General features: G+C 43.8%; 1 long non-coding RNA gene across 1 annotated transcript in view; it reads right to left on the bottom strand.

Annotated features, from left to right (window-relative positions):
- The window catches only part of LOC131172469 (uncharacterized), a 47,212-nt gene that overhangs the window by 4,230 nt on the left and 16,728 nt on the right, over positions 1–26,254 (bottom strand). The gene's annotated exons all lie outside the window — the stretch shown is intronic.

Here is a 26,254-nt window from a genome sequence, read left to right as displayed (position 1 = left end):
AACCAAGTCTAGGCAATGCCTAAACTTGCTAATTGGGACTCTCTTAGTCATCATATTTGCTGGATTATCATGTGTAGAGACTTCTGCACAACTACAGTCTCCTGAGATACAATGTCCCAAATGAAGTGATATCTGACATTAATGTGCTTAGTTCGCTCATGGTACATCTGATTCTTTGTGAGAAGTATTGCACTCTGGCTATCACAAAACATCGTTGCCTTATTCTGTATCAACCCAAGATCACCCACCAAACCTTGTAACATAAAACTTCCTTTACTGCCTCTACTAAGGCCATATATTCAGCCTCTGTGGTAGACAAAACAACTGTAGCTTGTAATGTTGCCTTCCAACTGATAGCACTTCCAAAAAGAGTAAACAAATAACCTGTCAAAGATCTCCTCTTATCTAAGTCCCCTGCAAAATCTGAATCCACATGGCCAACAACTAAATCACTTGTCTTGGCCCTGTCAAATGTCAGGCCAACATCTATAGTATCCTTCAAATACCACAAAATCCATTTCATTGCCTGCCAATGCTCTTTCCCAGGACACGCCATGTATCTACTCACAATACTAACTACATGTGAAATGTCAAGTCGGGTACATACCATAGCATACATAACGCTACCAACAGCACTCGAATAGGGAACACTGGACATATGCTCCATCTCCTCATCTGTTTTGGGTGACATGTCTGCAGATAACTTGAAATGGGTAGCAAACGGAACAGTTACAGGCTTAGCATTATTCATGTTGAAACGCTTAAGCACTTTCTCAACATAGGCCTATTGAGACAAGAAAAGCTTCCCAACACTTCTATTCCTGGTAATTTCCATTCCCAATATCTTCTTTGCAGCACTCAAATCTTTCATCTCAAACTCATCACTCAATTACTTTTTCAGAATGTTAATTTGTGACATACTTTTAGCAGCAATAAGCATGTCATCCACATACAACAGCAAATAAACAAAATAATCATCTAAAAGCTTCTTATGATACACACAACTGTCATGTGAACTACGATTAAAGCCATTACGAACCATGAATGAATCAAATCTTTTGTACCACTGCCTAGGAGACTGTTTCAGACCATATAAAGATTTCTTAAGCAAGCAAACATGGTTTTCCATACCTGGAATGACAAGTCCCTCAGGTTGACTCATATAAATTTACTCCTCCAACTCACCATGCAAAAATGCTGTCTTCACATCTAGTTGCTCAAGCTCTAGATCATGAAGAGCAACCATAGCAAGTAAGACTCTGATAGAACTGTGCTTCACAACTGGAGAAATACTTCATTAAAGTCAATCCCCTCCCTCTGAGTAAAGCCTTTTGCTACCAACCGTGCCTTATATCGAGGTGCTTCAACCCCTAGAGTGTTGTCCTTTTTTCTTGAACACCCATTTGCAACCTACCACTTTTTATCTTTTAGGCAATGTTACAAGCTCCCAAGTTTGATTCTTGTGAAGAGATTCAATTTCTTCACTCATAGCACTGACCCACTGATCTGCATCTAAACAAGAAATAGCTTCTCTATAATTGCTGGGTTCATGCACATCAACTGTTTCAGCAACTGACAAGGCAAATGCAACTGGATCTGCATATGCATATCTCTATAGTGGTCTAATCTGTCTTCTCTCTCTACCAGTTGCAATGTTATATGGTTCCTGTTGTTGTTGCTCAGGTGCATCCTTTTGTTAATCAGGATCTTGCACCTCATCTTCTGAATCACTGGACTGAACTGCTGAAGTATCAATATCAAGCTCCACCTGTTCTCTGATATCGTGATTTGATTCTGCTATTAACTTCTCCCTCTAACTATCCAATGAAGCAAACTCATTAAATGTCATATCCCTGCTAATAATTAATCCTGGAGACTTTGGATCATTGCACCACAACTTGTAGCCTTTCACTCTAGATGTATACTCTAGAAATATGCATTTTCTTGCCCTCGGCTCAAGCTTACCTTCTCTCACATGAGCATAAGCAGGGCAACCAAATACTCTTAACTGAGAGTAATCAGCAGGTGAACCAAACTAGATCTCAAAAGGAGTTTTGCACTCAATAGCTATAGATGGAGATCTATTAACTAAGAAACAGGCTGTATTAATTGCTTCAGCCCAGAAATTCTTTCCCAATCCTAAATGTGAGAGCATGGTTCATGCTTTGTCACAAAGCATCCTGTTCATGCGTTCTACAATACCATTCTGTTGTGGTGTCCTTGTACAAGTGCGATGTCTCACTATACCTTCATTGCTGCAGAATGCATCGAACTCACAATTGCAAAATTCCAACCCATTATCAATTCTAAAATGTTTGACCTTCTTTTTTGTCTGCTTCTCAATCATCGTCATCCACTTTAGAAAGGTTGAAAATATCTTATCTTTTGTTTTCAGAAAATACACCCACACTATCCGAGAGTAATCATCAATTAAATTCATGAAGTACCTGGCACCACTCTTGGAAGGGATTCTGTTAGGACCCCATAGATCTGAGTGGATATAATCCACTGTTCCTCTGGTCTTGCGCACTGCCTTTTTATCGAACTTCACCCTAGTCTGTTTGCCAAACACACAGTGTTCACAAAAGTCCATAGATTCTGTTTTATGCCCGTCCAACAAATCCCGCTTGCTTAACACAGATAATCCTCTTTCACTCATATGACCAAGAAGCATATGCCACAATTGAGTCTGATTCTGATTATTGCTTCCGGATGCTACTGCAACTTCCCCTGAAACTGTACTGCCTTGAAGAAAATATAATCCTGAAACCAAACTGCTCTTCATGAGTACCATAGAGTCCTTGCATACTTTGAGAATTCTATTCTCTACATGGTATCTGAATCCATAAGAGTCAAGTGTTACAAGAGAAATCAGGTTCCTCTTTAGTCCTAAAACATGCCAACACTCTATAGTTCTAGCAACGCCATCAAACATCCTCAATATGATGTTACCAATTCCTTCAACAGATAATGCACGATCATTGCCCAGAAGCACCTTGCCACTCATTTATTTGTAAGTGACAAACCAGTTTCTGTGTGGACACATGTTATAAGTAGCACCAGTATTAAGAATCCAGAAATTTTGTCCATGATCTGAACTCACGGATAAAATTTCTCCAGCACTGTCATCACTATCAGAATCAATAAAACTATCAACCACATTCGCAGAACTTTCTGGTTGCTTTCCCTTTTTATTTTTCAACTTGGGACAGTCTCTCCTGAAGTGACCTTGCTCTCCGCATTCAAAACAGTTGGCCTTTTTCATTCTTGACTTAGATCTGGCTTTAGATTTCTTCCTGCTGGAAGAACCCTCCCTTGAATGTGTTCTTCCCCTGCTCACCAAACCTTCCCCCTCAAATCTTTCTCTATTATCTGGAAATTTCTTTTTCAACTCCTTTGATTTTAGAGAATTACTAACATCGTCTAGTGAAATACTGTCTTTCCCATACAACAGAGTATCAACAAAAGTTTTATAGAAGGGTGGCAAAGAACATAACACAATAAGGGCCTGATCCTCACTATCAATCTCAATATAAATATTCTTCAGATCCATAATGATTGAATTGAATTCATCCAGATGTTCATTAATGGCGTTCCTTCACTCATTCTCAGATTGTAAAGTCTTTTCTTTAGATGCAGGCGGTTGGTCAGTGATTTGGTAGAGTATAACTCCTATAATTTCTTCCATGCCGCATATGCTGAGCTTTCACCAGCAATCTCGCGTAAGACATTATCAGTTACGCTCATGAAAATCTCACTCAAGGCTCTCTCCTTTAGATCAGCCTTCTCCGCCTCTTTCATACCTTCTGGAAAGTTATCCTCGATTGCTTTCCATAGACCTTGTAGGATCAAGGAAGATTTAATTTTAATCTTCTACAGACTGAAACTCGATTCACCATCAAACTTCTCTACTTCATACTTCGTTGAAGACGACGCCATCTGTAAACCCTAGGTTTTGAGCACAAAGCTTTGATACTAGTTTGTTATAATAAGCACGCAAATCTAAGGCATACACACTGTCGACACCATATTTTGGCCGATCCCCAAAACCGATAAAACTTTGAAACCGATCCCCAGCACTAGATCTCCCTGTGCCAGCCAATGACACTTCCGATCTCTCTTTATCTTTCTTTGCCAGATAACCATATTTCCGAACTCTCCTCAAAAAGGAATTGAATCAATGCTAAGTCCCCATGTCATTTAAAGCCTCACCGACCTCTCAGACCAATTGTCAAATCTTCTGGCTAGTCTATTACATTCCCGAGCTCTCCTGACAAACGAAATTGAACCAACACTAGATCTTTATGTCGCCAGTTTTATTGCCGATCTCCCTTTTAAAAGTTTAAAGAATAATCAAGTTAAATGAAAATCCCGATCTTAAATGTTCAAGCCAAATCTTCAATTAAGTTCTGTTTAACGTTGGGTCCTTACCGATTTCATGCATGTTGTGTTTTCCGATCTCTTACACTTAGGATAATAATCGCTTTCAGTTATTTCAATATACTCAGACAATCAAGTGTTTAAAGATTTCCCGATCACAACCATTCATCGAACAAAAAGAGTCATTTCATTTCATTTCAGAATTTGTACAAGTTATTCGGCTGGAGGATCACCCCCAGCCTGATCTACATTTTGCTCACTCTCTCTCTCACCCTCTCCCTCCTCCTCACTATCTTCACCATCACCCCCAGGAGCCAGGTCGGCCATCCAAGAGAAGTCCTCCTCTGGGTAACGCTTCTGGAGTTCGGCCAAGAGGTCCTTGTAAGCATTCACATAGGCTCCGGCTATTCCCGCCACCATCTCTTCGTCTTTCTCCTTAAGCTCCCCGTCTTTCTCCTTAAGCTCCTCGATGAGTTGAGCGACCTGAAAAGCTTCGTTGGCCCGAAACGCTTGGACTTCCCCGAAAGCACGATCCTTTTCAGCCAGAACAAGATTCAGTTCGGCCAGCCTGTCCTCATAGAACTTCGCCCGTCCCTCAACTTGAGATACGTAATCCTGAGTAGATGCGAGTTGGGATCGGAGGGAAGCCACTTCCTGATTCTTCTTCTCGACCTCCTTACCCAGGCGATGAGCCTTTTCCCGGATCATGGTCTGGTTCACCAGACACTCCACGTTCAGGCTCATGGATCGAGTCAAGATATCGTCAAGGCTGTCCGGGGATAGCCTGTCCCGATCCTCTCGAAGGCAAATGGAAGATCCCAAGACTTTGGCAAAATCGGGGTTCTCCCGAACAGTCCGGTTATTCTCCAGACAAGCGATCAGCGTTTGAGCTCCACGAGAAGAGGCCCGCCCAGAAGTTTGAGTAGGCCCCCTTTCTGTGCTTGGAGCAGCTGGGGGAGGTCGAGCCGGCTCTTCTCGTCGAGGAGGAGATCGGATCGCCTTGATGATCGGCGGCCCGAAGGCGGGCGGGTCCCCTTGTACCTCCCTAGGTTCATGACCGGGCGTTCGAAGCGTTTCCGAACGCTTCATCTCCTTTATCCTCCGGGAAATCTCTTTGTCTTTCTTCCGCTTCCTGGAACCCTCACCACCCGCCATACCTGCACAAAGAAGAGGTCAGTGAGATCGCTAAGGTCCTGAGATCTGAGATATAAAAATACCAATGCCGAGTCGAGAGCGGAAGTTCGCGATCTTGGCGGTGGCACTGTATGGTCCAATGGTGCAGCTCGGTAGTCACCGCATCCAAACAGGAATACTTTTGAGTGGCAGCCTGACTCTTCAGATCCATCACTATTAAGCTTTCCTCCTGGTTCAGAGTAACGCGCCTCGGAAGCAAGGGCCCCTGGTACCACCCGGCTACGGGGAAGTCCTCAGCGGCTCGGATCTTTGCTCCTCGGAATGAAGAAGCGGTTCTTCCAATTCTTAAGGGAGGAGGCGGATCGGTGAAGAGCCGCAATGAGGCTTCGCTGAAAGAACCAGATGCTCGTCGTCCTTTGTGAGTTAGCTGTCTTGATTCGGCGAACACCTTAGCCGTAGGTCTGATTCCCTTAGCTCGGCATAGGCCTCGGAAGGCTACTAAGATCCGCCACGAGTTAGGGTGAACTTGAACAATGCACACTCGGTGAAGTTTTAGGACCTCCTTGTAGAAGTCATCCAGAGGAAATCGAAGACCGGCCTTTAACTGTTCCTCGTATACCATAACCCTGTCATTCTCTTCGAAGAAGTGATCGACACGAAGATCGCCGTGGCACTTAATGAACTCGTACAAATCAGGCCGAATGTTGTATTCTTGGCTAAACGATTGTAGGTCGGTCTCTCGAAGGATCGACGGTAGCTCGTCTATAGGGAGAGTATCCCTCCCTGAAGAAGGTCCATGCCTTGATGGTATGATCCGCCCCCGAGCTGGAACGGAGACCCTAGGAGGTTCTGGTTGTGCCCTTGGCCCGACCACCTCTTCTTCATCAGACGACCATGAGAACTGAATGGAAGGAGGGCTCGCCGCTCCCTGACCTTCGGCACCGCTCATTTTCAAAGAAAATAAAAAACTTAAGCTAGAAAGAAGATCAAAACCCTTACCGGAGTCTGATCGGCGTCGGAAGAACTTGAGGAAGCGAGAGAACTTTGAGGTTGTGAGCAGGAGACTGAAAATGGAATGAGAGAACAACTGGCTGACCCCTCACCCCTATTTATACTAGTCCGAGCATTTAATGCTCACGAGGTTCCAGGCAGTGCATCGATTAACGGGATTCGCCAGCTGTTCTGACACGTCTCTCGAACGTTCCAAAGAGATCGGCATAATAAGTTGAATATTTTGAATAAAGGATCAGTTAAGAGTCGTTTTGTTAGGAACCGGATCGGACAAATGTATCAGAGATCGGAAAATAATTAATAAGATAACAATTGGCAAAATAAATTTTTATTTTCAAAAGATCGGATTACATCATTTGGGTGTTCTCTAGGGATCGGATTACAATAAAGGTCTAACTACATCATTTGGGCGATCTCTAGGGATCGGATTACAAAAGATCGGATTACATCATTTGGGCGATCTAAGGATCAGAATACATTAGAGATCTGATTACATCAAAAGGCCGATCTAAGGATCAGCAGAACATCCTATCTAAAAGAGTCCCGGGTTTATAACTGATCCCAAGGATGTTGCCGACCGGAAGCTTAATCCGCTGTCGGAACACCCAATGTGATGAGAAGCCAAAAAAAAACTCAGTTGAGCGACTCGAGATCGGCACAACCGAGGTCCGCAATACAGATCGGTCAATTGATCCAGTTCTCTCACCATCATCAGTTAAAGTCACTACGTTTATTCGATCACCGGGATCGTAAATTTTCAGTCGGTGAGTAAAGAAGTCCATCGGAAAAAGATCTAGGCCACAGTTGTAGCCGGAACTTCCACCGGAGCAGCTAGAACTGGGAAGTCAGAAGGAAGAGAGGAAATCAGATGAAGGAAATGTCTCATCGACGGGGTATATATAGGGAAAATGAGCATTTATTCTTTGGCGACAAGCGGCAACGCGGGAATCGAGGGGCAATTAATGCTTTGACCGGACCGAACCTGAGAAAGGGAAAGATCGGGATAATAGATAGGAAGATGGGAGACCGGCATGAAAGATCGGAGAAAGAGCATATTAAAAGAGATCAGAAAAAGGGAGGATCGGAAGGCAAAAAGAATAAGACAAATCCCAAATAACCGTCGTCAGAATCAGAGCCGAGGTAGTTAAAGCGTGGCAGACGAGATCTCCACCGCACGCCTAAGAATCGCCGCAATCTTGGCAGTGCGGGGTATGTCATGACAGTCCTGTACATCTCAATCTCCACCGTTGATCTCACTTGTAAGGACGAACCCGGAACCCTTGGATCAAGAGAGAAGACGACAAGACCAGCGTCTTTCGCTCTTAGCCCTCAGATCGTTCCGGACGAGAAGATTTGGGACCGTTAGATTGAAAGAAGAAGAGGACAAATATTCTGAAGAGTGATCTCGGCCATTCATTTTGATTCTCTTTAATTCCTGAACATCCGATCATATCCTTTGAAATCTTGACCCTCCGTCTCCCTCAAAATAAATCCTGACCCTTCATGGGGAGCACCCGATTCCTATAAATACCTGCATGAAAAACTGTTCAAGGGACGGGCAAAAAAAATAGGTAGTTATTATAGCGGAAGAACTCTGAAACTTCATTCAGTTTGTCACTCTGCTACTTAGAAGGGTTGATTAGAAAGACTTTTGAAACAAGTTTTCTGAAGTGTTTTCTTGAAAATGATTCTGAATACTGGAACTCTACATTTCCAGTTTGTTCATTATCTGGTCACACTCTCACTTTTAGCCCTTTATCATCTCTGTTTTCATTTTCATTGTCCAAGCTCAACTTCATTCCACTCGGTTTTTATCTTAATCTGATTGCATTTTAGCTAAGCACCCTTCAGTTCACGACGAACATCAGCCCTCAGGCTAATCGGTCCGCAGTCTTATCACTATTTGCTACCCCGTAGTTATTTCAATAGATTTGGCTCCTTACAGGTAAGAGCTCATATTGCAGTTTTATTAAGTGTTTACGTTTATTTTTCGCACTTTCTTTGTTCTTCTTACGTATGTGACTTTCTCCAAGTTTATTTTGTAAAAAAAAAAATCCCAAAGAACGTTACTCTCTAACCCTCTTTAGTGATCAGTCCATCATTTTATTAATCTTCGTCATTTCTGAATGCAAGTTTTCTAGCTCCTATTAGTGTGTAAGTGGTTGGGTAAAATGTAGGTAACTGCGACTTAAGGGTCTCTTTTAAAAGAGAGAACCTGAATAACACGTCAGGGAAATAGCCAAACTATTAGGCTGATGTAAACGACAATTCGCCAAGATACCATAAAGTGGAATAAGACCAAAGTAAACGAAACAGAATAGATCGGATATTAATAGGTATTGGTAAAATGACTACATGAAAGGTCGGTAAATCAAGTCTAGTATTCCCCGTTTAATCACAAGGTATCCAGAAGCCTTATCCCCAGCATCTTTGAATGCCAGAATCCTTAGTTTTAGGCTCTTATGGCATGTAGCCGGAATTAAAATTCGGGAGATCGGAAAAGTCCCTTTCAGGCTCCTGTTAATCTAAAAGAGATCGGAGGAGAGTTCTTATCCGGTCTCAACTCAAAACTTTAATAAGTATTTAATAGAGATCGGAGGAGAGTTCTTATCCGGTCTCAACTCAAAATTTTAATAACTATTAAATAGGGATCGGAGGATAGTTCTTATCCAGTCTCAACTCAAAATTTTAATAAACGTTAAAAGAGATCGGAGGAGAGTTCTTATCCAGTCTCAACTCAAAGTTTTAATAAACGTTAAAGGAGATCGGAGGAGGGTTCTTATCAGGTCTCCACTCAAAATTTTAATAAATATTTAAAAGAGATCGGAGGAGGGTTCTTATCCGGTCTCCACTCAAAATTTCAATGAATAACTTAAAAGAGATCGGAGGAGAGTTCTTATCCGATTCTCATACCAAATTTTAACCTATACGCAAAATAATCCAAAACCAAAAACGATATGCGATGTTAATTCACTAAGGTTGTCTCATTTACTTATGTATCTGGGTGATCCGAATTTAGTGAAAAATTAAAATTTCCTTTTGACAAAAGGATTAACATGTCCATTCAAGCCCTCCTAACTAATGCAAAGTTAAATCTACTTACCCTTATTAAGGGACGAGGTGGGGTGCCTAACACCTTCCCCACCCGTTTACGGACCCCGAACCTAGAATCTCTGTCTCGAAGTGGTTTTATTTCAATTTATCTTCTCAAATGTTTTTCTTTAGTTTCCCTCAAAACTAAGGTGGCGACTCCTCACTCTTTCCCACTTCGGTGAGTGATCGTCCAGGCGACCGCAAAATCCCTTGCGACAGCTTGGCGACTCCACTGGGGAAATATACGTTAAAGACTGACTTAACCCCGGTCTAGTGGTCCAAAAAGTAGATTTAATTTTGTCAGATCAAATTATAGTTAGATGCGCTCATTCGGCGATGTTTTATACGTTAATTATTGTTATTGCTGCTAACTATTTTGTTTGTTTTGCCTGTTCTATTTCCTACAATGCTCTTCATTTCAAAAAAGGGAAAAAAGGGAAAAATGGAAAAATAAAATCCCCCTGAATTGGGAAGAGGTAAAGGTGTCTCTTCACACACTGAACACTCACACAATGTCCTCACACACTTTGGTCCTAACCCGGGCTTTCTTACCCTTTTAGGAAAGTAGGAGGGGGGTCATGTAGCGGTACCCGTGGGTTTTACCCCCTTAGTATCCGTGAAGGCTTCTGCTCAAATTGAAACTCGTTCTATCCACTGTGATACTCGTGGAATTTTCTCGATAATATCATGGGGTTAGAATGGGGCTCTCTTGTTCTGATGAGGGGCAATTTGGGAACCTGTGGCTTTTAGAAAATTAGACCTTGAGCTAAACTATCACATTAGCTGAAAACCGCAGTAAACTACCTTATAAGATAGAACTATCCGAACAGGTAGCGCTCATCCGGTGTTAGGACTCTCCCTATTATAGGACAAAAGGGGCATACTTACTCTTACCCTGCTCCGCTTTAATTTCCTTTTGTTCATTTTTGTGAGGGTAATCTTGAATTTTACTGAAACACCTGCACATTTTCCTACTTTGATAAATGTGTCAACAGTATGATTCAAAATTACCCAAGTTTATCTTGCTAACGGGTTTTTCCACAGGCGTCACCAAATCGAGAGTCTGTGTAAAGGATAGGCATCATTTTTATCATGGCATCCTCAAGTCAGTTGGCAGAAGAGGTTCAGAATGCTAAACTTTGGTCCAAATCGGCTCGTAGTCCAGTACCCCCACAAAATGATGTTTCCAAGGCACATGCTAGCTTACTACCTTCATTGGATCTGAATGAGATCAGGGTCAGAATGAACAGCCTCGAGAGTCTGTCTAATGGATGGAGGTCGCTTCCCGATCAGGTCAAGACACGATTTGAAGAGAAGTACGGGAGGATTGCAACCTTAATGCGAGTCAAAGTCTAAATCCCGGCATTAAAGGCCATGCTGTTGGTTTGGAATCCTAAGTACGGGGTATTCTCTTTCAATGATATTGATACGGTTCCCACTTTAGAGGAATATCAGGCACTACTAGGGATTCCTAATTCATCGCAGAATCGGATCTACCTACACCTTGAGCATAGGCAGACCTGGAAACGGTTAACACATTTGTTGGGTTCCTTCGGAGGACGCGAAGTCAAAAGAAACTGTCAAAGGAAACACGCATGGATGGTATTGGACCTACCTCGAGAAGCGGTTAGATCAGTACCTCTAAGAGAAACAGTGGGATCAAGCTTCAGTAGCACTCGCCTTGGGAATATATGGTCTGATTTTGTTTCCAGGGCCATTGGGGATCATAACTTGCAACGCGGTGGAAGTATTCTGGACAGTAGAAAGGCAGGAGATCAATCCGATACCGGCAATTCTCGCGGAGACCTTGTTAACTCTAACCTACTGCAGACAACAGGGGAAAGGGTCCATTAAGTGTTGTTCTCAGTTGCTATACCTCTGGATTATCAGTCACATGTGCCCTGTGGAGACAAAGGGATTGACTTGGTACCTTGACCAGCCTCCCATTGAAAAGATGACCCGGTTAGTAATCAGTCCGAAGAATGAACAGCAGTGGTGGGAACGGATTTGGAGTTTCAATAGCCATGATTACTGTTGGAGGAAACTATGGACGTCAGGCCAACTCGTTCTGATCGGTACAGGGGGTAATCAGTCGGTATCCCTAATCGGAGTAACCGGATACACAAGTTACACTCCGGCATTGGTAATGAGGCAGTTTGGCTCAACACAGTCCGTGATCAACATCGAGGAATACCACCAAGGTCACTTCTACCATGAGCTCAAGGAAGAGGAAGGGTTGAAAATGGCTCGCAAGTCTTGGGAAAACATCACTCTGATGGAGAGATCGCCCAAAGGCCCAAGTGCCTCGGGCGATTATCTTAAATGGAGAGCTGACAGGGACGGAGAACACTCTACTGTAGAATTCGAGGACAATAATCCTCGCCAAAGCGTCCTATTAGAAGAAGCTGATGATCGCCTGGATGACTCGCTACAAAAGGCAAATACCGAGAACTCACAACTGCAAGAACGAATGAAACAGTTGGAGGACCAACAGCAAAAGCTTAAAAGAAGAGTGAGAAGACTCAAGGAAGAGGCAAGGGCCGAAAGGATGGGGTTCGAAGAGCAAGAAGTACACTGGGAAAAGGAAAGAGACTCTCTCCGAGCTGAGGTAAAAGAAGTGAAAGTGCAGAATAGTAAGCTTCAGGAAAAGATGAAATACCAAGAAGTACTCGTTGAAGAGTATAAACAAGAAAACAAAAAGAAGAAGCTCGAAGCAAAAGAATAGGCGCTACTCATCAACGATATCTTGAAAGAGTGTGCTAAAGAAAGGAAAGAGAAAGAAAAACAAGCTGCTCTCTATCAAGGACTGAAAGAGAATGTGGACCAGCTGGAAAGAACAATAGCACAGGGAAAACAAGAGTTATTACCTGAATCCGAATATGCGCTCAAAGCGTTCGACCCTGCCAAGCAAGAAGAAAGGTTATACGAGTATCTCAGAAGATGTCATCTTATTATAAAGAACCTTCCAGAGCCTAGGCCAATGTAAAGGATACGATGTACAAATTATTCAGTTAATGAAATGATTTTTGGACAATTGTTTAGCGAATTGGTGAATGAATAATATGACTCCCGTAGGAACTCCCTCGTTAGGGTTATGTGAAAAATTGGATGCGCTATATGGACAGGTATCATAAATGCGCATTCAATCCCGTCATTCACAGTCAGACTATCGAACGATGCCATGATAAAGTTGATACGATTATCCTTTTACAGATTTCAACCTGGCTCTCAAATGCCACTGTATCCTTCGTCCAGACCAGGACTTTTAGTTTCTTTGCAAAATTCAAAGTTCATTTAAAATTTTCTTTTTATCTTACAGGAAATCAATATTGCTTCAAACAAGGCAAGTCTGACCAAGCACACGGTTCAACCCAAACGAGTGTACTTAACAAGATCTCGAACAAGGAAGATAATGGAAGATCAGGAACAAGTACAGAACCTACAGGGACAGGTTTCCGATTTGAAGGATCAGTTCTCAGAACTTATGAGACTAATGAGGGAGATGTCCCAGAATAAACCCACAGCAGAGCCTAGCCTGCCGCTACCTCCTCCACCACCTCCAACAAATGATCCGCACCAAGCTTCAACTTCTTTTACCTTTCAGTCTCCTATCCTGGACCCGACAATCACTGTCAATCCGGTTACCACAAATAATGACCTACCTTACTCTCATTACCCAACCGTTCCAAACACCGACGCGTACCCTTCAAATATAATCCCTCTAATTCACTTCACCCCTCATCTTCCAACTGGGGGAGTATTCCATGTAGTGGGAGGGGAAAATAAGACTAAAGAAAGCGAGAAACTGTCCGCCCTAGAAGAAAGATTGAGAGCTATAGAGGGCCTGAATATATATGGCTCAGTGGACGTGGCATCACTAAGATTAGTACCGGATGTGGTGGTGCCACCCAAATTCAAGGTCCCCGATTTTGACAAGTATACTGGGAATTCGGATCCTCGAATTCATTTGGCCACCTATATTGCCAAGATGTCCTCTATGACAGATGATGACAGACTGTTAATCCACTTCTTTCACGAGAGCCTCTGGAAGCGACCACGAGGTGGTGCGTTGATTAAACAGAGGCGACTGCGCTCTGGAAGGATTTAGCGAGGCCTTTTTGAAGCGATACAAATTTAAGCTGCGATGTGGCCCCACAAGGAGGATCTTGAGAATGCAGTGCGAAAAGGCAGGAAAGCTTCAAGGAATATGCCCGAGAGATGGAGAGAAAAGCGGCGAAAGTACATCCCCGGTGGCCGATAATGAGTTATACTCTCTGTTTATCGAGACTTTGAAGGCTCCTACTTCAACTTGATGATTGGAAACACTTCCAACGACTTCTCGACATCATCGGTGGGTGAGAGTGAGGCCAACTTAAGAATGGGACATTGCGAGTCGGTGAGAACTCTGCAAAGAAGGCGCCAACTTTGGCAAGAAGAAGGAGGGTGATGTGCATTCATCACCGTCGAATAATTACTCCCTATTTCCCCAAAATAACTACCGGCCCTGTGCTTCCCCTCATGGCCAAACCGTCGCAAACATCCCACCTCCCTTCCCAAATTATCCACACCCGCGCCCACAATATCCCCCACCTACAAATTACCAACCGAGACCACCTCCTCCTCCTGCTCAACCAAGACCACCACAAAATAATCCAAGGCCCCCAAGAAACCCTGATCCACCTCTTCCCCTCCCACTCAGTGAAATATACCGATACCTTGTCGGTATAAACCAAATTGTACTAGTCCCCTTAGACCCAATCCAGCCACCATACCCCAGGTGGTATGATGCCACTGCCCGTTGTGAGTACCATGGAGGGGCACAAGGGCATTCAGCGATAAGCTGCGGGCACTCAGAGGGAGAGTGCACGCTTTAATCCGAAATGGGTGGTTGAAGATCGAGGGAAATGGTTCCCTCCCTAATGTTACCTCAAACCCACTGCCTAACCATAATGCGGGCAGTGGTGTAAACATGGTAGAGCCTGATGGAGAAGGATCAACACCGGAAGTAGACAAGCTGGTTCCTTACTTTGAAGAAATTTTTGCTATGGCAATGAGGGAAGGCTACCTTTGCCCCCAGGTGACGGGATTAGACGAAGGTACGGGGTATCCTTACCATGGAGGGGCAGCTGATCATGAGCTGCGGGATTGTGAGGGGTTCAGGCAAGAGGTTCGGAACTTATTGTCTCTCAAGGTTCTGAGATGTCAGACAAAGTCAAAGACGGAAGGGGGAGTGAACACCACTAGATTCAGCCAAACTGCTTCTACCTCCAAACCCAGGATCACCTTCTCACCCCTAGTAGCCTCACCGCCAGTAACGGTTATCCGAACTCCGCCCCAGCTCCCTGTCACCAATACTCACGCTGTCCCTTGGAACTATAATTTCCAAGTTTTCACTCAGGGAGCGTCAAGCAGTACATCCACTCCTAATCTTGCCTCACCGCCGGCACCACCAAAACCATGTTTCGCTCCTCACGAGCATTTCAGAATGACTTATGCTGGACCTACCAGCAACATTACTCCCCAAACCAGTTCTCAGCCCGTTATCACAACAAAGCCCTCTCCACCTGAGCAAGAAGTCGAGTTTATAACTCGAAGTGGGAGGTGTTACGGGAACGAAGAAAGAGAAAAGAGGAAAGGGAAAGTAAAAATGGGAGAGTCATCAAGAAATACAGAAGAGGAGGTTGAGAAAGCAGGGGAAGTAGAGCCTGCTGAGCATAAAGAAGAGGAGGAACTGCTGCTCCAAATCATGAAACAGAGCGAGTATGATGTGGTGGAGCAATTGAGGAAAACACCGGCCCGAATTTCGCTGTTATCACTGATCTTGAGTTCGGAAATGCACCGGCAAGCCTTGCAGAGAATCCTGGATCAGGCCTTTGTAAACCCCGACATTACTCCGGGGCAATTTGAGAAAATAGTGGGACAAATCCAGGCATCCAGTTTTGTTACTTTCTCGGAGGACGAGATAGACCCTGCGGGTTTAAGGCACACTAAGGCTCTACATGTAACAGTGAAGTGTAAGGGCTGCATAGTAGCCAAAGCACTTATTGATAATGGGTCAGCTCTTAATGTACTCCCTAATGCTACCTTAGCTAGGTTGCCAGTTGACCAATCTGATATACGTCAGAGTGCTATGGTAGTAAGAGCCTTCGACAGTACAAGAAGAGAAGTGTTGGGAGACATTGACCTGCCAATCCAAGTCGGGGCCTGTACTTTCGACGTCAAGTTTCAGGTGATGAACATTGAGCCTTCCTATACTATGCTGCTGGGGAGGCCTTGGATCCATTCTGCAAACGCCGTTCCCTCAACTCTGCACCAGAAAATAAAATACATCATGGACGGCAAAATCGTCACAGTAAAAGGAGAGGAGGCCTTACTAGTCACCAAGCCACAATCACTTCCCTATGTGGAAGCAGCTGAGGAGTCATTGGAAAGCTCCTTCCAAGCCCTCGAGTTACAAGAAACCAAAAATGAAGGGGCTATGGCTATGGTGGCCAAAGTAATGTCAAGAAATGGGTATCAGGAGGGCAAAGGCTTGGGCCCCACACTGCAAGGAATCGTGGAACCCATACCGGCTATCCAGAAGATAGGCCGTTGCGGATTGGGTTATGGGGAAGATGCTCTCATGGATGGGCGATTCTGGATAAGAAACAGACTTCGAGATCAGAGATTCGACCAGAAAATCGGGAGAATGAAAGTAGTCCCGAGAATTACGGAGATCTTCACTAAACCGGTCATTCAACATCCGGCAAATACAGAGGAATCACCCGATGATCCATCCATAGATGTCATCCAACTGGACTCCTTGTATGAGGCCCTAGTCTCCCCAATGGCTGAGGGGCAAGAGCTGAACAACTGGACAACAGAAGACATCCCTGTACTCAATCTTGAGTAAAGTACCTTTGGTTATCTACACTTGATCATTTTGTCCATGGTGACAAGTGTAATACTGTAAATGGACCTTTTCTTATGGCATTAATATTAATGAATTGATAGCGCATTTTAAATCCAATACTCTCTTTCTTTCCTTTTTAAATTCCATCCTTATAACACGTTCTATTCTTTATTCATTCAGGACCATTCATCAATTAACACCTAATAATCCAATAGACTCAGAAATTCCTCTGGTTAATTTTGAAATCCCTATAACTGCCATTACTTCAAGTGATTTTGAGGAAGATCTTACACAAGAAGACGGTGAAAAGGATGAGCCCTCCCTCGTGCCTTGTGGAGACGAAACGCGCACCGTAAACTTAGGCACGGAAGAAGTAAAAAGGGAACTTAAGGTAGTGGAGAGTGAAGAATTGAGAGATATGATCAGTCTGCTTAAAGAGTTCCTCGACGTGTTTTCCTGGAGCTATGATGATATGGTTGGTTTGGACCCCCAGATAGTGATGCACAAAATTCCCTTAATTCCAGGAACGATTCCGGTGAAGCAGAAACTAAGGAGAATGAATCCCGACACACTGCTCAAAGTTCGGGATGAAGTCAAGAAACAGTATGACGCTGGGTTCCTGGAAGTGGTCAAATATCCCCAATGGGTGGCTAACGTCGTCCCAGTAATGAAGAAGGATGGGAGAGTCAGGGTGTACGTTGACTACAGGGATCTTAATAAAGCAAGCTTGAAAGATGATTTCCCTCTCCCTCACATTGATGTGCTAGTTGACAATGCTGCGGGATTGGGCAGGTGTTCATGTATTGATGGGGCATCAGGGTACAATCAGATCCCGATGGACGAGGAAGACAAGGAGAAAACTGCTTTCATCACTCAATGGGGAGTATTTTGCTATCGGGTTATGCCTTTTGGGTTGAAGAATGCCGGGGCTACTTACCAGCGCGCAATGGTCACATTATTCCACGATATGATGCATAAAGAAGTGGAGGTGTACGTGGATGATATGATCATCAAATCCAGGGGAGAAGAGAGCCACGTTCAGGTGATGAGGAGGGTATTCGAAAGGCTCAGGAAATACCAGTTGAAGCGAACCACGCCAAATGCATATTCGGAGCTAGATCGGGAAAGTTGTTGGGATTCATAGTAGCGAAAAAGGAATAGAAGTAGATCCGGACAAAGTTCGAGCTATTCAAAAATGCCATCCCCAAAAGCGAGAAGGAGGTGCGATTTTAGGAAAGTTAAACTACATTTCGAGATTTATTTCTAATCTCACTGCCAAAGCTGAGCCTATTTTCAGACTACTCCGGAAGAACAACTCTACCCAATGGGATTCAGTTTGTCGAGAGGCTTTTGAGAAAATCAAGCAGTACTTGTCCAACCCACCAGTGTTGGTTCCACCAGTGGTGGGCAGGCCTCTGATCCTGTATATGGCAGTCCAGCAGAACTCGATGGGATGTGTTTTGGGACAACATGATGATACCGGCCGAAAGGAGAGGGCTATTTATTACCTGAGCAAGAAGTTCAATGAATGTGAGTCAAGGTACTCTTGCTTAGAAAAGACTTGCTGCACGTTAGCCTGGACAGCAAATCGCCTCAAGCACTACATGTTAAATCACAAAACATGGCTCATCTCCAGGATGGATCCTATCAGATATGTATTCGAGAGCCCATTCGTGCCAGGAAGGATAGCCAAGTGGCAAGTTATACTCTCCCAATATGATATAGTCTACATGACCCGGAAAGCGGTGAAAGGTAGCGTGATTGCTGACCTCCTAGCGGAAAACCCTATCCAGGATTATGAAGCTATGGATTTTGAGTTCCCTGATGAGCATATTAATGAAGTAGACTGCGAAGAAAAGGGGCCAACTGATGTATGGGAAATGTATTTTGACAGAGCAGTCAATTTATCCGGGAATGGAATCGGAGCTGTACTGGTATCCCCGGACGGAAAACACTTCCTGATAGCTGTCAAGTTGAGGTTTGACTGTACCAACAATGTCGCAGAGTATGAAGCTTGTGTAATGGGTCTACAAGTTGCTATTGAAATGAAAATCAGAAAGTTGGAAGTGTATGGAGACTCGGCTCTGATAATTTATCAAGTCAAGGGAGAATGGCAAACCAAGGATCCCAAGCTAATCCCATATCAGAAGTACTTACTGGAGCTGATTAAGGAATTCGAAGAAATCTCTTTCACCCATCTTAGCAGAGACAAGAATCAATTTACTGATGCCTTAGCTACTCTAGCTGTTATGGCTCAAATCGAAGAAGGGCAGACAACTCAAGCGTTGAAGATTAAAGCAAGAGATGAACCAGCTTACTGCTTCATGATCGAGGAAGAACCCAATGGAAAGCCTTGGTATCATGATATCCTGGTCTACTGTAGAACCAGAGAATTCCCCTCAGGGGCAAGCAAAAATGAAAAGAAGATGATTCGTAGATTAGCATTGGGATACTTCCCCAGCGGTGGAACCCTATACAAGAGAGGATCCAGCGGTGAATTATTGAGATGCGTGGATGCAAAGGAGGCGAAGAAAATCCTTTTTGAGACTCATGAGGGAAGCTGTGCAACCCATGCCAATGGACACATGATGGCCAAGCAAATCATACGACGGGGATATTTTTGGACTACAATGGAAAAGGACTGCAACGAGTATTTCCGGAAATGTCATAAGTGTCAGATCTATGCCGATCCGATAAATGTGCCACCTCATAAACTATTCAACCTCGTCTCACCATGGCCTTTTGCAATGTGGGGCATCGATGTGATTGGTCCCATCAATCCCAAGGCATCCAATGGGCACAGATTCATCCTTGTGGCCATCGATTATTTCTCCAAGTGGGTCGAGGCGACATCCTATGCTCACATTACACAAAACACGTTTCTTAAATTCCTCAAGAACAACATCATCTGTCGGCATGGTCTCCCGAATGAAATTGTCACCGATAATGCCAAGAACTTGAATGGTCCGAAGATTCAAGAATTGTGTGATCAATATAGAATCCGACATCTCAATTCCTCTCCATACCGTCCCCAGATGAATGGAGCGGTAGAAGCTGCGAACAAAAATCTCAAAAGGATAATCCGGAAAATGACGGTCACATATAGGGATTGGCATGATATGCTTCCCTACGCTCTTCACGCATACCGGACTTCCGTAAGAACCTTAACCGGGGCAACTCCATACTCACTGGTCTACGGGATGGAAGCAGTATTGCCTATTGAAGTTGAAATTCCTTCCCTAAGGATTCTGAAGGAATCAGGGATTGATGAATCAGAATGGATCCAGTCAAGGTTGGATCAGTTAAACCTGCTGGACGAGAAAAGATTAACAGCAGTATGTCATGGGCAATTATATCAGGAGAGAATGGCTAGGGAATTTGACAAAAGCGTTCGCCCACGCGAATTCCAACCCGGGAACCTAGTTCTGAAGAAAGTGCTACCGAACCAAAACGATCCCCGGGGCAAATGGTTACCAACCCATGAGGGACCCTATGTGGTTAAAAATGCATTTTCTGGAGGGGCCTTGATCTTGACCCACATGGACGGTGAAGAGTTCCCAAGACCTGTAAATGCCGACACTGTCAAGAGATACTATGCATAAAAAAATAAAAAAGAAAATGAGTGAGGGGTGAAAACCCGAAAGGGCGCTCCTAGCAAAATGTGTGAAGGCGAAAACCTCGAAGGGGCGCTTTCTGTAAAATGAGTGAGGGGTGAAAACCCGAAAGGGCCTCCTAAAAAAAAAAAAAAAAGAAAAAAAAAAAACTTGGGGTGAAAACCCGAAAGGGCGTCCCAAGAACCAAAATGGAGAAATAAGGAAGGGGGTATGAAACCGAGGATGGAGAGGAAATCGTCACGGCATGAGGCTTCAGAGAATTTGAAACAATGGCAGTTAAAAGACTTCAAAACCAACTATAAGGAATATGTGAGATCTATCCTTGTACCCTTCCTTTGAAAGTCTACCCCTGTTTTTCCAAAAACCATAATAAAGTTATACGTTATTTCCTCTGCTTTTATTTTCCTGTTTACTCACCTTTTAATACTATCCCTTCTCTTTGTTTAATGCGCTATTGACTAGTTAAAATTTTTGCCATGAGATTTAAATTTGAAAATTGATAACCTCACGTACTTTACTATGAGATTTGCAGGGAATGGCCTCCAAAAAAAAAAATAACAATAAAAAAAATAAAAAAATAAAAAAAAAAGAGGAAAAAAACTAGGAGTGAAAACCTGGAAAGGCGCCTCTAGTCAAATGGACGGAAAGGAAGTGAAAACCAGCAAGGACGCTTTCCGTAAAATAAGAAGAAAGTCGGGAACAGAGAAGGGGAATCCGAAGGAATGAGGTCATAGGTCAAGTCTTGCAACTCCTCCTCCATTAATCATCGGCCTTCGGTATCTTATTAAGTACACGTCATCAGGGAAGAACTTCATGTGTCAGGGTTAGACTTGCCTTGTAAGTTGATTTTATTTTCCTGCAATTTACATTTCTGGTATCAACCTCTGGTTCCTTGATCTAAGTTGATTTTAATTTCCTGCAATTTAAATTTCCTGTCATCAACCTCTGGTTCCTTGATCTAAGTTGATTTTAATTTCTTGCAATTTACATTCCTATTATCAGCCTCTGGTTCCTTGATCTAAGTTGATTTTATTTTCCAGCAATTTACATTTCTGTTATCAACCTCTGGTTCCTTGATCTAAGTTGATTTTAAATTCCTGCAATTTACATTTCTGCTATCAACCTCTGGTTCTTTGATCTAAGTTGATTTTAATTTCTTGCAATTTACATTTCTGCTATCAACCTCTGGTTCCTTGATCTAAGTTGATTTTAATTTCCTGCAATTTAAATTTCCTGTCATCAACCTCTGGTTCCTTGATCTAAGTTGATTTTAAATTCCTGCAATTTACATTCCTGTCATCAACCTCTGGTTCCTTGATCTAAGTTGATTTTAATTTCCTGCAATTTAAATTTCCTGTCATCAACCTCTGGTTCCTTGATCTAAGTTGATTTTAATTTCCTGCAATTTAAATTTCCTGTCATCAACCTCTGGTTCCTTGATCTAAGTTGATTTTAATTTCCTGCAATTTTAATTTCCTGTCATCAACCTCTGGTTCCTTGATCTAAGTTGATTTTAAATTCCTGCAATTTACATTTCTGCTATCAACCTCTGGTTCCTTGATCTAAGTTGATTTTATTTTCCAGCAATTTACATTCCTGTTATCAACCTCTGGTTCCTTGATCTAAGTTGATTTTATTTTCCTGCAATTTAAATTTCCTGTTATCAACCTCTGGTTCCTTGATCTAAGTTGATTTTATTTTCCTGCAATTTACATTCCTGTTATCAACCTCTGGTTCCTTGATCTAAGTTGATTTTATTTTCCTGCAATTTACATTCCTGTTATCAACCTCTGGTTCCTTGATCTAAGTTGATTTTATTTTCCTGCAATTTAAATTTCCTGTTATCAACCTCTGGTTCCTTGATCTAAGTTGATTTTAATTTCCAGCAATTTAAATTCCCCGTTATCAACCTCTGATTCTTTGATCCAAAGTTGATTTGGGTCTAACTTCTGTTGCCAATTTCTAGGTCACCAACTTAAGCACGCTTTAATCCCCTAACTTCGAACACCTAATCGTCCAAAATATGAGTCTGAATCTTTACATAATTCCTACACGGAAATTTTTTCCTTTGATAGAAATTATGTAAAGAGAAGCATTGTCGACACCATATTTTGGCGATCCCTAAGCAAATAAAACTTTGAAACCGATCCCAGACTAGATCTCCTGTGCGACCAATGACACTTAGATCTCTCTTTATCTTTCTTTGCGGATAACCATATTTCGAACTCTCCTCAAAAGGAATTGAATCAATGCTAAGTCCCCATGTCATTTAAAGCCTCACCGACCTCTCGGACCAATTGTCAAATCTTACGGCTAGTCTATTACATTCCGAGCTCTCGACAAACGAAATTGAACCAACACTAGATCTTTATGTCGCCGATTTATTGCCGATCTCCCTTTTAAAAGTTTAAAGAATAATCAAGTTAAATGAAAATCCGATCTTAAATGTTCAAGCCAAATCTTCAATTAAGTTACATTTAACGTTGGGTCCTTACCGATTTAAAGCATGTAGTGTTTTACGATCTCTTACACTTACTAAAAAAATCGCTTTCAGTTATATCAATATAAACAGACAATCAACTGTATAAAGATTTACCGATCACAACCATTCATCAAACAAAAGAGTCGATTTCATTTCATTTCAGAATTTGTACAAGTTATTCGGCTGGAGGATCACCCCCAGCCTGATCTACATTTTGCTCACTCTCTCTCTCACCCTCTCCCTCCTCCTCACTATCTTCACCATCACCCCCAGGAGCCAGGTCGGCCATCCAAGAGAAGTCCTCCTCTGGGTAACGCTTCTGGAGTTCGGCCAAGAGGTCCTTGTAAGCATTCACATAGGCTCCGGCTATTCCCGCCACCATCTCTTCGTCTTTCTCCTTAAGCTCCCCGTCTTTCTCCTTAAGCTCCTCGATGAGTTGAGCGACCTGAGAAGCTTCGTTGGCCCGAAGCGCCTGGACTTCCCCGAAAGCACGATCCTTTTGGCGAACAAGATTCGATTCGGCGGCTGTCCTCATAGAACTTCGCCCGTCCCTCAACTTGAGATACGTAATCCTGAGTGGATGCGAGTTGGGATCGGAGGGAAGCCACTTCCTGATTCTTCTTCTCGACCTCCTTACCCAGGCGATGAGCCTTTTCCCGGATCATGGTCTGGTTCACCAGACACTCCACGTTCAGGCTCATGGATCGAGTCAAGATATCGTCAAGGCTGTCCGGGGATAGCCTGTCCCGATCCTCTCGAAGGCAAATGGAAGATCCCAAGACTTTGGCAAAATCGGGGTTCTCCCGAACAGTCCGGTTATTCTCCAGACAAGCGATCAGCGTTTGAGCTCCACGAGAAGAGGCCCGCCCAGAAGTTTGAGTAGGCCCCCTTTCTGTGCTTGGAGCAGCTGGGGGAGGTCGAGCCGGCTCTTCTCGTCGAGGAGGAGATCGGACTGCTTCAGTGATCGGCGGCCCCGAAGGGCGGGGCGGGTCCCCTTGTACCTCCCTAGGTTCATGGCCAAGGCGTTGAGCGTTCGAACGCTTCATCTCCTTTATTCTCCGGGAAATCTCTTTGTCTTTCTTCCGCTTCCTGGAACCCTCACCACCCGCCATACCTGCACAAAGAAGAGGTCAGTGAGATCGCTAAGGTCCTGAGATCTGAGATATAAAAATACCAATGCCGAGGTCAGAGAGCGGAAGTTCGCGATCTTGGCCGGTGAGCAGCTGTATGGTCCAATGGTGCGGCTCGGCGATCCGCATCCAAGCAGAATACTTTTGAGTGGCGGCGACTCTTGGATCCATCACTATTAAGCTTTCCTCCTGGTTCAGGGTAATGCGCCTCGGAAGCAAGGGCCCCTGGTACCACCAGCTACGGGGGAAGTCCTCAAAGCAGCTCGGATCTTTGCTCCTCAGAATGAAGAAACGGTTCTTCCAATTCTTAAGGGAGGAGGCGGTCGGTGAAGAGCCCGCAATGAGGCTTCGCCTGAAAGAACCAGTGCTCGTCGTCCTTTCGGCGAGTTAGCCTGTGCAGTTCGGCGAACACCTTAGCCGTAGGTCTGATTCCCTTAGCTCGGCATAGGCCTCGGAAGGCTACCAAGATCCGCCACGAGTTAGGGTGAACTTGAACAATGCACACTCGGTGAAGTTTTAGGACCTCCTTGTAGAAGTCATCCAGAGGGAATCGAAGACCGGCCTTTAACTGTTCCTCGTATACCATAACCCTGTCATTCTCTTCGAAGAAGTGATCGACACGAAGATCGCCGTGGCACTTAATGAGCTCGTACGAATCAGGCCGAATGTTGTATTCTTGGCTAAACGATTGTAGGTCGGTCTCTCGAAGGATCGACGGTAGCTCGTCTATAGGGAGAGTCTCCCTCCCTGAAGAAGGTCCATGCCTTGATGGTATGATCCGCCCCCGAGCTGGAACGGAGACCCTAGGAGGTTCTGGTTGTGCGCTCGGCCCGACCACCTCTTCTTCATCAGACGACCACGAAAACTGAATGGAAGGAGGGCTCGCCGCTCCCTGACCTTCGGCACCGCTCATTTTCAAAGAAAATAAAGAACTTAAGCTAGAAAGAAGATCAAAACCCTTACCGGAGTCTGATCGGCGTCGGAAGAACTTGAGGAAGCAAGAGAACTTTGAGGTTGTGAGCAGGAGACTGAAAATGGAATGAGAGAACAACTGGCTGACCCCTCACCCCTATTTATACTAGTCCGAGCATTTAATGCTCACGAGGTTCCAGGCAGTGCATCGATTAACAGGATTTGCCAGCCGTTCTGACACGTCTCTCGAACGTTCCAAAGAGATCGGCATAATAAGTTGAATATTTTGAATAAAGGATCAGTTAAGAGTCGTTTTGTTAGGAACCGGATCGGACAAATGTATCAGAGATCGGAAAATAATTAATAAGATAACAATTGGCAAAATAAATTTTTATTTTCAAAAGATCGGATTACATCATTTGGGTGTTCTCTAGGGATCGGATTACAATAAAGGTCTAACTACATCATTTGGGCGATCTCTAGGGATCGGATTACAAAAGATCGGATTACATCATTTGGGCGATCTAAGGATCAGAATACATTAGAGATCTGATTACATCAAAAGGCCGATCTAAGGATCAGCAGAACATCCTATCTAAAAGAGTCCTGGGTTTATAACTGATCCCAAGGATGTTGCCGACCGGAAGCTTAATCCGCTGTCAGAACACCCAATGTGATGAGAAGCCAAAAAAAAACTCAGTTGAGCGACTCGAGATCGTCACAACCGAGGTCCGCAATACAGATCGGTCAATTGATCCAGTTCTCTCACCATCATCAGTTAAAGTCACTACGTTTATTCGATCACCGGGATCGTAAATTTTCAGTCGGTGAGTAAAGAAGTCCATCGGAAAAAGATCTAGGCCACAGTTGTAGCCGGAACTTCCACCGGAGCAACTAGAACTGGGAAGTCAGAAGGAAGAGAGGAAATCAGATGAAGGAAATGTCTGCATCGACAGGTATATATAGGGAAAATGAGCATTTATTCTTTGGGTAGAAAAGCAAGCGGCAACGCGGGAATCGAGGGGCAATTAATGCTTTGACCGGACCGAACCTGAGAAAGGGAAAGATCGGGATAATAGATCGGAAGATGGGAGACCGGCATGAAAGATCGGAGAAAGAGCATATTAAAAGAGATCAGAAAAAGGGAGGATCGGAAGGCAAAAAGAATAAGACAAATCCCAAATAACCGCCGTAAATCGAATCGGGCGAGGTAGTTAAAGCGTGGCGAGACGAGATCTCCACCGCACGCCTAAGAATCGCCGCAATCTTGTGCAGTGCGAGTATGTCATGACGATCCTGTACATCTCAATCTCCACCGTTGATCTCACTTGTAAGGGCGAACGCGGAACCCTTGGATCAAGAGAGAAGACGACAAGACCAGCGTCTTTCGCTCTTAGCCCTCAGATCGTTCCGGACGAGAAGATTTGGGACCGTTAGATTGAAAGAAGAAGAGGACAAATATTCTGAAGAGTGATCTCGGCCATTCATTTTGATTCTCTTTAATTCCTGAACATCCGATCATATCCTTTGAAATCTTGACCCTCCGTCTCCCTCAAAATAAATCCAGACCCTTCATGGGAGCACCGATTCCTATAAATACCGCATG

The sequence above is a fragment of the Hevea brasiliensis genome, chromosome 14 (genome assembly GCF_030052815.1).
Source record: "Hevea brasiliensis isolate MT/VB/25A 57/8 chromosome 14, ASM3005281v1, whole genome shotgun sequence".
NCBI classification, from domain to species: domain Eukaryota; kingdom Viridiplantae; phylum Streptophyta; class Magnoliopsida; order Malpighiales; family Euphorbiaceae; genus Hevea; species Hevea brasiliensis.
Note: the sequence above shows the minus strand (reverse complement) of the source record. Positions and strands in the feature narration are given on the sequence as shown.